This window comes from Oncorhynchus mykiss, chromosome 21 (genome assembly GCF_013265735.2).
Source record: "Oncorhynchus mykiss isolate Arlee chromosome 21, USDA_OmykA_1.1, whole genome shotgun sequence".
Taxonomy (NCBI): Eukaryota; Metazoa; Chordata; class Actinopteri; order Salmoniformes; family Salmonidae; genus Oncorhynchus; species Oncorhynchus mykiss.
In genome coordinates, this window is record NC_048585.1 from 46,987,348 (window position 1) to 46,999,554 (window position 12,207).

General features: G+C 42.8%; 1 protein-coding gene across 16 annotated transcripts in view; it reads right to left on the minus strand.

The window, feature by feature from the left end:
* Nucleotides 1–12,207, minus strand: part of LOC110500600 (adhesion G protein-coupled receptor L3) — a 313,269-nt gene that overhangs the window by 270,061 nt on the left and 31,001 nt on the right. For all 16 annotated transcript variants that reach the window (XM_021578039.2, XM_021578040.2, XM_021578038.2 and 13 more), the window contains exon 2: nucleotides 11,869–11,949. The gene's annotated coding sequence lies outside the window, so the exon portion shown is untranslated. The remainder of the gene's footprint in view (nucleotides 1–11,868; nucleotides 11,950–12,207) is intronic.

Below are 12,207 nucleotides of genomic sequence, written 5' to 3' on the forward strand. Positions count from 1 at the left end.
AGGAAAGCCATCCGGGGTATCCGACACCGGGCGAGGGCCATTAGCAGAGAGCGGTTAAATAAGGATACCGTTAACCGGAGTCGCTGACAGGGACAGGAAACATCTGCTGCGAACACAGAGGCCTCCCGTTGCCCCGGCAATCAGCCTTTCATCAAAAGGGCCTCGCGGACTCTTCCCACACAAACACAGACTTCCACGAACACAAACACAGAAAGCGCCCAGACGTCGCACCCCGCAGACGTACACAAGTGCGAGACAATAAACAAGACTTAGACGCACGCAAAAGCACACACAGACAAAAAAAAAATAAAAATAAAAAAAATCTCTCAAAATACATTTGCTTCCTGTACACTCCCGTCTCATGTATTGTCCATACATACAGTACCTTGCCTTTTCTTAACTTCCCCTATGAGTCAATGTTTTCCTCTTCCTTCTCGATCGATTGATCCATGTCTTTCTCCCACCCGTCACATAAAAATTGAATTTCCACCAGATTCAAACACCTTTGCTGAGCACTAGGCTATGAGCCATGTTCCGGCTGCCAATAGCACAGTTGTATTTCCCCCACCTGTGACGGCGGGGAATGATTCACCGGGGCCTGCCACACTGTATCAAGGGACGTGTGTGTACTAGAGCAGAGAACTACCTCACCTGACTGTCTGCTGCCCTGTGACCTGCAAGAGCAGTTATGAAGTACAAACCGCACGGTACGTTTATGAGCAGACATCTCACATTACAACCCCGAGGGAAAACTTCAATAAGCAAAACCCAATTCGACTGATTCCTTTTCAGCTCCTGGTGGCGCAAAGGGCCTCATAATCCAAGATAGCACACTGGTATATAAATGCAGTATTTACATTTATAGTTTAAAAAACGCATAAATATGTACAATGCATACTTTAGCATTCTCTCTCGCTCTCATTATTCTACCCATGGAGCACATCCTCGGGGTTGCATGGCATTCTAATTTCTAATTAAGCGTGAGGCAAAAAGTTCACAGCCAGTTGTGACCTTATTCTTGTGATCAGGCCCAGTTATGGGTTCAGGGCAGTACTGGTAGCCTCCTCTGGCATGCAACCCCGTCTTCTAAAAATGTTTTCTGCCCAAGCTTCTTTCTACTCAAGAAATCCCCTCACAAAAAGACTTTGAAACTGGGCAGACGTTAGCATCAACACTGCCAACACCCATACAGTCAGCTTTGCTTTTAGCCACATTTGGTGCGGTTGGCAACACCTGTCCTTTGTACCAAACTGGGGAATTTGCTTTGGAAATCTGGGGTATTTCCCATACACGCTACACATGTCTGTCAGAAATGGTGAAGGGGGAAAAAAATAAAATTACATGTGAGTAATACCTGGATATCACAGTTAATCTCGTCCAAAGCTGCGTACCTGACAGTGGTGTGTTGTACAACAGTTGACGGATTAGCCGTGTGTACCATAGCCGTATCGGGTATTACCGCCGCTCCGTCGACACCCTCAGAGTACACAAAAGCGACGGCGGGTGACTAAATGTCTGTGTTTGCTTAGGGGAGAGCCGCTGTGTGGCCACAACGTTGCAACACGGGCCCCACCTGTGGCCTAGGAAATACCATTCTGGGTATTTTGGGGCATTAGAGGATCATGATGAATGGGAGGATGGCCCAATACTTCTTATCTATACGCTCGGGTTACGCAAAGGACTCAGATAAGCACAGAGAGGGGGGAAAAAAAATGGGCCTAGGAAGCAAGGAAGCGGACGTGGGTCAAGATGTCGGGGAGGGTCAGTTGTGACAGATTCCGGATGCTTTGAATCGCCTGATAACAGTTAACCATTGACTAAGGTCAGGTAGCGTAGCATTCTTGGCCATTTAACTCACTGGTCTGTGAAGACAAAGCATGAAATCATTATTGGAGTCTCTACCAGCCCTGAGAAGTGAACGCAACACTAATCAATGAGAATGGAGGGTCTTAAGCGCGAACGAGCGAGAGAATCACATTTTCATTTCCATTAGTGAGTCAATGATGTTCGCTGGTCTACATGTGCAATACTCTTGGTGACATGGTGTGTGTGTGTGTGCGTGCACTGGCATTCTCCATACATTTTCTGATGGAGATGATTTTGTTATTCATTTACTCATTAAATTAGTATAGCAGAGACAATAGCCTTTCAGATACTCAGAGACTCCCTCAACCTATCTGATAAGCGCAGTTGTGTTGTTAGCAACTCGCCATTGTTCGCATGTGATTCACTGGCTGTCACCTCTCGTCCTTACGTCTGAATACTTTCCCAGAAGACACCATGAAATAGTTTTGCACAACACATGATAAAAGCGATATGAAATAGATGTGGTATTCACGTTTTTTTATAACATTTCAATGATTAGGGGCAGGGGACAGAGAAATATTTAGAGAGAAATATAAAAAGACAAGCCGTACATTTAAAAAAAAGAAAAGCTCATTCCGTGAATGGTAAATCCGCTAGCTCCCATCCATAAACAAACAACCTTCAGGTCTGACCTTGAAACCTCCTCAGGTCAACACACTGAAAGGTAAATCCGCTAGCTCCCATTCCATAAACAAACAACCTTCAGGTCTGACCTTGAAACCTCCTCAGGTCAACACACTGAAAGGTAAATCCGCTAGCTCCCATTCCATAAACAAACAACCTTCAGGTCTGACCTTGAAACCTCCTCAGGTCAACACACTGAATGGTAAATCCGCTAGCTCCCATTCCATAAACAAACAACCTTCAGGTCTGACCTTGAAACCTCCTCAGGTCAACACACTGAAAGGTAAATCCGCTAGCTCCCATTCCATAAACAAACAACCTTCAGGTCTGACCTTGAAACCTCCTCAGGTCAACACACTGAAAGGTAAATCCGCTAGCTCCCATTCCATAAACAAACAACCTTCAGGTCTGACCTTGAAACCTCCTCAGGTCAACACACTGAAAGCGTAATTGAAAAGCTTGAGATTTATGTCCAGAAGCTTTGACATGTTTTTTGCTTAGATTAACTTTGTACCCTAAAACATAACATGGCAATATAATCTGTCATTTACTTGTTTGAGACTGCATGTGAACATGAATCATGTACATGTGATTCCTGTATCCTGTGTGTAAAATGTTAAAGATGCACAATGCAGAAATGGCTCAGCCATTTCCAGGTTGCGAAAATTCTAATAGTTGCTTAATTTCAGTTTATATGACAAAACAAGCAAGTATAGTGTAAAGAGAGAATCATTGTACCATCTAAACCCCTGTGAAATATATTTGCCAGAAATATTGCATTTTCAGCTGTTTGAAGCCGGTGTACAAAACCAGAAGTAAAATACGCAGAAACTAAACTTAAGAACGGGAAGCATAGAAATAAAAGCTCACAAGCACATAAAACAGATTTACCGCTTCTTAGATTTACTTTCAATGAGAATGACATGTCTACAACACACATTTCTAAGTGAATTTGGTTGGGTTGTACTGCAGATTTAAGTAAGTAAATGTTAGAGAGCTAAAAAATACTAATGTAGTGTTATGATAATATGTCATGTAAACATACTAATGTAGTGTAATGATAATATGTCATCTAAACATACTAATGTAGTGTAATGATAATATGTAATCTAAACATACTAATGTAGTGTAATGATAATATGTAATCTAAACATACTAATGTAGTGTAATGACAATATGTAATCTAAACATACTAATGTAGTGTAATGATAATGTCATCTAAACATACTAATGTAGTGTAATGATAATATGTAATCTAAACATACTAATGTAGTGTAATGATAATATGTCATCTAAACATACTAATGTAGTGTAATGATAATATGTCATCTAAACATACTAATGTAGTGTAATGATAATATGTAATCTAAACATACTAATGTAGTGTAATGACAATATGTAATCTAAACATACTAATGTAGTGTAATGATAATGTCATCTAAACATACTAATGTAGTGTAATGATAATGTCATCTAAACATACTAATGTAGTGTAATGATAATATGTCATCTAAACATACTAATGTAGTGTAATGATAATATGTCATCTAAACATACTAATGTAGTGTAATGATAATATGTCATCTAAACATACTAATGTAGTGTAATGATAATATGTCATCTAAACATACTAATGTAGTGTAATGATAATATGTAATCTAAACATACTAATGTAGTGTAATGACAATATGTCATCTAAACATACTAATGTAGTGTAATGACAATATGTCATCTAAACATACTAATGTAGTGTAATGATAATATGTCATCTAAACATACTAATGTAGTGTAATGATAATATGTCATCTAAACATACTAATGCAATGTTGGTAGACTTAGCAATGAATTTAGCTTGGACAAACATTAAGTATGGTTACCCTTTTGTCCAAATAGCTTTAGGTTAGGGTGGGTCATGTGGCATTCTACTTCTAGCACATTCTAAAAGCAACTGCCTATTTTCTTGTGTTTAAACATTCAAACTATATGTATTGTGTGAAATTAGAAGAAAAATAACTTAAAAACCAAAAGCCATTGAATCTAAACAGTTCCAATTGAATGGGCCTATAGTTACCCCCTCTTCCTGAGCTTACAGAGAGGGAGAGATTCATACAATACCCACTTGAGTTTAATTTCTCTCTTGATCTGTCAGTTCATATTCACTAAAACCAACCTCCAGCTTTCCTACGATGTAAACATATGCAACAGTGACAACCAGCAAAGTGGGGCTCGCCGTGGTAAAATAATTGTTTGGGTAAATACAGAGTGACAAGGGAGCCTGATTCAATCTGGAGGAAATGACGATCCGTTCGAAAATGTTGGTGGATTATCGAGAGACGAGGGAGAGAGGGAGAGGGAGAGGGAGAAAAGGACAGAAAGAAAGAGAGAATATACTTTCCTTACCCTGCAAACAACATATTTCTCTGAAACACAAAGTGTTAAGTTAGGATACTCTGCGAGCTGTCAAGTGTCGTCCGTCATCCGGTCCTGCCACAGTCTATATATTGATTAAGCCGTACATCACATAAACTCTACAAGACATTATTTCTAATTAAAAAGTATGCCATAAATTCGGGGCTTTATTGCGAGGGCCGCGGCGGTAAATAAATCGCAGGACTGGCTGAAACAGATTGTGGCGGAGTTCTGTGTCTGTCCGCGGTTTAGAGCCACCCGTTACAGGGCAGACTCGTTCCATCGGACCTGAGAGGGCCCCCTATATGCCAGGCTGGGGCTTAGTCTCCAGAAAACCACAGAAAAGGTACGATATTTGGCCTATTCAAAGTGGTCCTGAACCATTTGGCGAGCAGGGTTTGGTTAGGCTATGACTGACAAGATGGTGCCGCTTTGCTTTCTAGATGGGGTCTATTTTTTTTTCTTCACTCACATGCGTTTTACCTGCTTCCACATGTCACAGTTAAGAATTTTTAATGTCCCCATGTTGATACTGGGATTATTTCCATTGTACCCCATGCTCAAATTGGAACAGTGAGGAGCCTGGAGAAACCTGCCCCTCAAAACACAGCCCTTCCCATTTGTCAACTTCTGATTACCTCAGAGTGTGCGCTGGTTGTTATGCAGCCACTACCCTGAGTTCATAGTCACTGAGTTGTTTATTTTTTCCAGACGGGCACAAAGGGACACCTAATTTCACAGGTGTGAGCCTGAGGGAAGGGACGAAAATAAAATAAAAAATATGACGATCTCAGCTACAACCTGCCTGACAACATAGGAGGGTGTGTGCCTTGACTCTTTCACTCCTATACAGCCCTTTGCATACCTTTCCAGAGCGAGACTGACTACGACCACACTAAAGCCCCTTGAGCCAAAGTGGCGGTCGGTGAGGAGGCGGCAGAGGAAGTCCCATTTGGTTAACTGACAGTTTAACGGTCTGCCATCCAACAGGAAGGAGGGTTTTGCGAGCATTTGGTGAGCATCGCCTTGGGAGAAGAAGGAACTAATGAGTGAGCTAAAAAGGACAAGATTAAGTGATCCCTCTATAAAAAGCCCAACTGTAATCTGCTCCACTCCTCCCCGTAATGTCCTCAAATGATCATCACTCCCAGTAAGCCGGCTTCAAACACTTCAAACAGAAACTGCTCAGTGACTGCTCTCGCACCTAGTCGAAGCTTTAGAAGGAGCATTGAAAGGCATGTGACCACGAAAAAGGAGAAACGCAAAATCTCCTAAGAGTCGTCTAAATCTCTATAGGTGAAATCCATCAATTACACTGGAAAATGAGGTACTATAGGGGACTCTTTCCAGCTAACCGTATATCTTTGCAACATACTCTGATGTATGAGTTTCCAATACCCCGTAATTAAGAAGCCCTGTCCGAGCCAGAACGACTCATACCGCCTGCCATCTTCAATATCTGCTTACATTTTTGTAGCTTCTCAATGGTAGTCGGTATGCACATATATGAAAACAGTATAAACCACAGGGTGGTGCTGGTTGAGAATCCTCAGTCATATCATACGATATCCAACAGGCCCTGCGGAATGACTGGCGGTTCCCTTTAATCTGCATCAACACATTCTAGCTGTTAGTTTACATTAGAGTACATGATCTAGGCTCTGCATTAGGGAGAGGCCCCCAGAAATAGGCCTACTGTAAGTCACAATATCATATCCCCTTTCGCCATAATAGTAAGTTACCAGAAAGGGCAGGATCCCCTGTTTCTGTAGATTGATAGACAAACTTCCTGCCCAAGTTTACTTGTACATCGCAAGCCCCCCTGGCCTTAATCCGACTTCACTTTGCCAATGTGTTCCCTCCCTCCCTCGTCGTCATGCGTCGGAGGCAACATGGCAGGGGGTGCGGCTTCCGGGCCGACCAATCAAGCCAAGTGGAACCTTCTGCGCACTGCACGGTCCTCTGGGATTGAGGATGCAGCATGTGACAGAGGGGGGTAGTCAACCCTTCTTGAACACCCCCCAGTCATCTCCACTCTGATGACTCCATTCCAGTTCGTCTCAGAGAAAATCATTTCATGATTCAACCATGAAAGTCCCATGCATTTTCTTTCAAACAGGTGATATACGCTATATAAATGTATGTAGACACCCCTTAAAAAAGTGGATTTGGCTATTGAAGCCACACCCATTGCTGACAAGTGTATAAAATCGATCACAGTCATGCAATCTCCATAGACAAAAACACTGGCAGTAGAATGCACCGTCGTAGGATGCCACCTTTTCAACAAGTCAGTTTGTAAAATGTCTGCCTTGCTAGAGCTCCTCCGGTCAACTGCAAGTGCTGTTATTGTGAAGTGGAAACGTCTAGGAGCAACAACGGCTCAGTCGCGAAGTGGTAGGCCACACAAGCTCACACAATGGGACCGCCGAGTGCTGAAGTGCGTAGTGCGTAAAAATATTCTGCCAACACTCACTACAGAGTTCTAAACTGCCTCTTGAAGCAATGTCAGCACAATAACTGTTCGTCGGGAGCTTCATGAAATGGGTTTCTATGGCTGAGCAGCCGCACACAAGCCTAAGATCACCATGTGCAATGACAAGCATCGACTGGAATGGTGTAAAGCTCGCCACTACTGGACTCTGTAGCAGTGGAAACGCATTCTCCGGAGTGATGAATCACGCTTCACCATCTGGCAGTCCCATGGACTCATCTGGGTTTGGCGGATGCCAGAACGCCACCTGCCCCAATGCATAGTGCCAACTGTAAAGTTTGGTGGAGGATAAATAATGGTATGCGGCTGTTTTTCATGGTTGGGGCTAAGCCACTTAGTTCCAGTGAAGGGAAATCTTAATGCTACAGCATACAATGACATTCTAGACAATTTTGTGGAAGGCCCTTTCCTGTTTCAGTATGACAATGCTCCGTGCACAAAGCGAGGTCCATACAGAAATGGTTTGTCGAGATCGATGTGGAAAAACTTGACTGGCCTACACAGAGCTCTGACCTCAACCCCATTGAACACCTTTGGGATGATTGGAACGCCGACTGCGAGCCAGGTCTAATCGTCCAACATCAGTGCCCAAACTCAATAATGCTTGTGGCTGAATGGAAGAAAGTCCCTGCAGCGATGTTCCAACATCTAGTGGAAAGCTTTCCCAGAAGAGTGGAGGTTGTTATAGCAAAGGAATGACCAACTCCATATTAATGTCCAAGATTTTGCAATGAGATGTTCGACGAGAAGTTTTCCACATACTTCTGGTCGTGTAGTGTACATTGTTATTATTGGCTTGGTTTCAATCAATTTGCTCCATACCGTGGAATTAGCCGAGGTCCCACCACATTACGCTCCATCGTTATGATGATAATCCCCCCCCCCCCCCCCCCCCCCCCCCCCCCCCCCCCTGACAACGTGCCACCGATGGGCCACAAACCATCCATGCTGTATGAGTTGGTTATGTAAGCTGGTGAGGGAAAGGAGCTGTGATTCCCTTGTCTCAGCAGCAGCAGCAGCAGCAGCGAGGCAAACAGCATGGTATGCATATGCAGGCCGGGGGGACATAGGTAGACACTCAGACACAGCCAAGCTAAGAGCTGAGCAAGCATGACCGGGGGGAGAGAGGGACGGGGGGAGATGTTTCAGAAAGAGACAGAAAAAAAGAGTGAGGGAGAGAGAGGGGGGGGGGGGGTGGACAGGAAAAAAAAGGAAGATGGTGAAAGAGCGAGAGATAGATGTGGGTGAAGGAGAGGTTGAATGCAGTGTGGTACAACTAGAGCATAAGAAAGGACAACAAAAGGAATTCAAGCAAGGACAAGGCATGTACACATTCTCTACATTAAGATATGGGGTGGTTCCGAAATGGAACCCTATTCCATATAGGCTGAGTATACAAAAAAAACACTAGGAACACCTGCTCTTTCCATGATAGACTGACCAGGGGAATACAGGTGAAGGCTATGATCCCCTATTGATGTCATTTATTAAATCCACTTCAAAATCAGTGTAGATGAAGGGGAGGAGACAGGTCAAAGGATATCTAAGTACACGATGTAGTGAATAGGATGCCATTTGGGATGTAGGCAATGTGATACATACAAAAAGACAAAAAGGGGTCAGGTCTTTAACAAAATTAAATCAAGGAATACACGTTCTATTAGTTTAAGAAATTCCTCTATTAAATTAATAGTATTTTGATTATTTTTCACAAAAGCCGAATTCTACAAAAAATATGCACATGCATATAATTTTAGACAATTCTAATTTGTATCATGGGGTCGTGACATTTTTGCACAGAAACAAGCAATGGGGGGGCGTATCACACCCTGCGAGGACCTCTCCACCTGCTGGGGCAGAGGTGACCGTAAACATGCCTGGGCAAATATATTTCAGTGTCGTGGTGCCACATGTCAAAAAATTTAACCACTACAGATATCAAAAGTGCATCAAACGACTTGTGGCTTTTCACACATTTATGTCGAACACCAACATGTTCCTCATTTGTGGCGTTTGGTAAATTTGTTAGCCAAAGCACCAGAAGACCTGTAAAGTAAACAGTCCTCAGGTTGAATTCAAATTCATTCAGTGAGACCTAGACAACATGGCTGTCGAGCCAAACTAACAAAACAAATGGCACTGCTTTAAGATAACAAAACCAAAACCTCGGAGTGCATGTGATCAGAACCCATTGTGGTCAAATAGACCTTACTCTGTCGTCACTATGGTAACCTAGATGGGTATGCAAAGCATGCTGGGAAAGGTGTATGAGGTGACTAGTCAAAGGCTCCCCTCCATGTTCCCGCGGCATGGTATCTACCTCACTCTCCTAGGCGATCATGTCTCCTTCCGCCAGATTGGACTTAAATCAAAGTGACCGCACATTAAGCAATATAAGGTGCATCAAATGAAGGTCGGGAGTTAAGATGTTTTGGAATGAAAGTAGTAATACAAGGATATAAGTTCCTTTGACACCTGTCAAAACTAATATAGTAGTTCATTTGTGCGATACACTCCTACACTCCTTTATGGTAGCAGCAGGCTCCTGCCATTACAATAGATCTGAGAAGAGAGCAGGGGAGTTGAAGTCCCAGAGATTTAAAAAAAAATATATATATATATATATATATGGGTGCATCTCAGTTGTATTTAATTGTTTCCTCATGCCCTCTGTCCTAGTCTCCTCCTCAAACGGTATTGGAGGAAAATATCTGAGGGGAGGAACGCAAGGAATCAAGGAAATACAATTGAGATTCCCACTGTACAAGGATAACGTCCATTACACATGTGCTAGCTTTAAGATACAACCCAAACATAAGCCCTTCCATACAACGATTGTACAAAACATTAGGAACACCTGCTCTTTCCATGACAGACTGACCAGGTGAATCCAGGTGAAAGCTATGAACCCTTAAGGTCACTTGTTAAACCAGTGTAGATGAAGGGAAAGAGACGGGTTAAAGAATGATTTTTAAGCCTTGAGAGAATTGGGACATGGACAAGAGAAAAGATGTAAGTGCTTTTGAACAGGGTACGGTAGTAGGTGACAGGCGCATAGGTTTGAGTGTGTCAAGAACTGCAACGCCGCTTGGTTTTTCATGCTCAACAGTTTCCTGTGTGTATCAAGAATGGTCCACCACCCAAAGGACATCCAGCCATCTTGACACAGCTGTGGGAAGCATTGCCGTCAACATGGGCCAGCATCCCTGTGGAATGTTTGACACTTTGTAGAGTCCAAGTCCCGACGAACTGAGGCTGTGAGGTGCAACTCATTAAAAACACCCCACTGTTCTCCTATGTTACTCAAAAGCTTCATTGACATCTCGCGACTAATATGCCAAGTAGATTTGACTCCTGCCCTTGCTTCATTTCATACTGTGCAGAGGAAAGGACTGGCTGTGACATTAATGCATATTTATTGTACATTAAAACAGGTTATCACTCAGATTACTCTTAGCATAAACGCCTGCACTGTTTTCTGAAAAACCTATCTGAGGAGGAAATGCCATTCCGGGGTGCCATGTACTGTAACTTGCAAAACCTCCTGGTGCGATTCCGTGTGGAGTTATTCAAAAAAGGTGAAATGCCACCTCTTGCTGAATTTATAAACCGCTGTTGAGAACATATTTCCGCCCACCGTATCCCACGGCTTACGATTAAGTCACTTCATCAACAACGGATGATATGTCAGGTGACCTGGATAATCATTTTTTTCAGATGAGCCGGCGATATCTTCGCCTCAATCGCTTAGAGTGGCAAAGAGAAGAAACAACCCAGGGGGGGCCAGAGGAACGAGAAGCAAACGTAAACAAGGAGGGGGGGTGGCGTTTACTGAAAAACGCACAGCCTGCAGTAATGGGGGGAGGGGGGGAAGACAAGCATAAGGTATGGGTGGAGAGGTTTTTGGGGGGGTTGGCGTGGGGCGGGTAGAGACTCGATGCACAGCAAAATGGAAGCCAGCTGCACTTTTGCATGATTACGCCGAAAACATAATTTGCATCAGGAAGCGCAATCCAAACATGCTTGTTGGATGTGCGTGGTTATCAACCAGAAAACTCTCCCATTGCCAAGGGGGCATTGCTTACCGGGGCTGTCCCGTAGTTTTGCATATGTTAATGAGCACCTATCATAGATCATTTCCATAACCATCAACTCATCAAATCGCACACAAGGAAACAAGTGAAATTGGACCCGATGAATGCTCGTCATCAAAATACTGTGTAGGAGACTGCATGTGTATTTATGCATATTCATGCTTTCAAAGGAAACTATTTGGAATTTCTGCAAGGTCGGTTGAATCACTTGAAGAGGGTAACTTGATAGCAAGCCAATTTTTAAAAAAAAGTTTTTTTTGAATCAAGCGTTCATGACTATCTGTTTTTTGGGATTGAATTTGAGAAAACAGTGAAGAGAATTGTCTTATGATAATCGCAACGGTTTGATCTGACGAGGAAGTGGATTGACTTGTCACATACCTGGGAGTGATTCTTCTCTCGTCAAAGCTCCTTACAAATCCAGTACATCACATCTCAGAGTCTAGAACCATATATCCCATCCTAGAACAGAGAGAAAGAAACCGGTTAGAATCCAAAATGACTGATGAGCAAAATAAATAAACGATATTCACAACACAATGAATCGATTGAATCCATGACGATGATAGGGATATGGATTAGAATCATTTTGAAAATGGCACCATTACAACTTATGATTACACACATGATCATTTGCATGTATATTTTAGCTGCATATTAATTAACTCTTGGTGCATCTTCAGTTGCCCATTAGAAGTTATTTAGCAGCATCCTCATAAA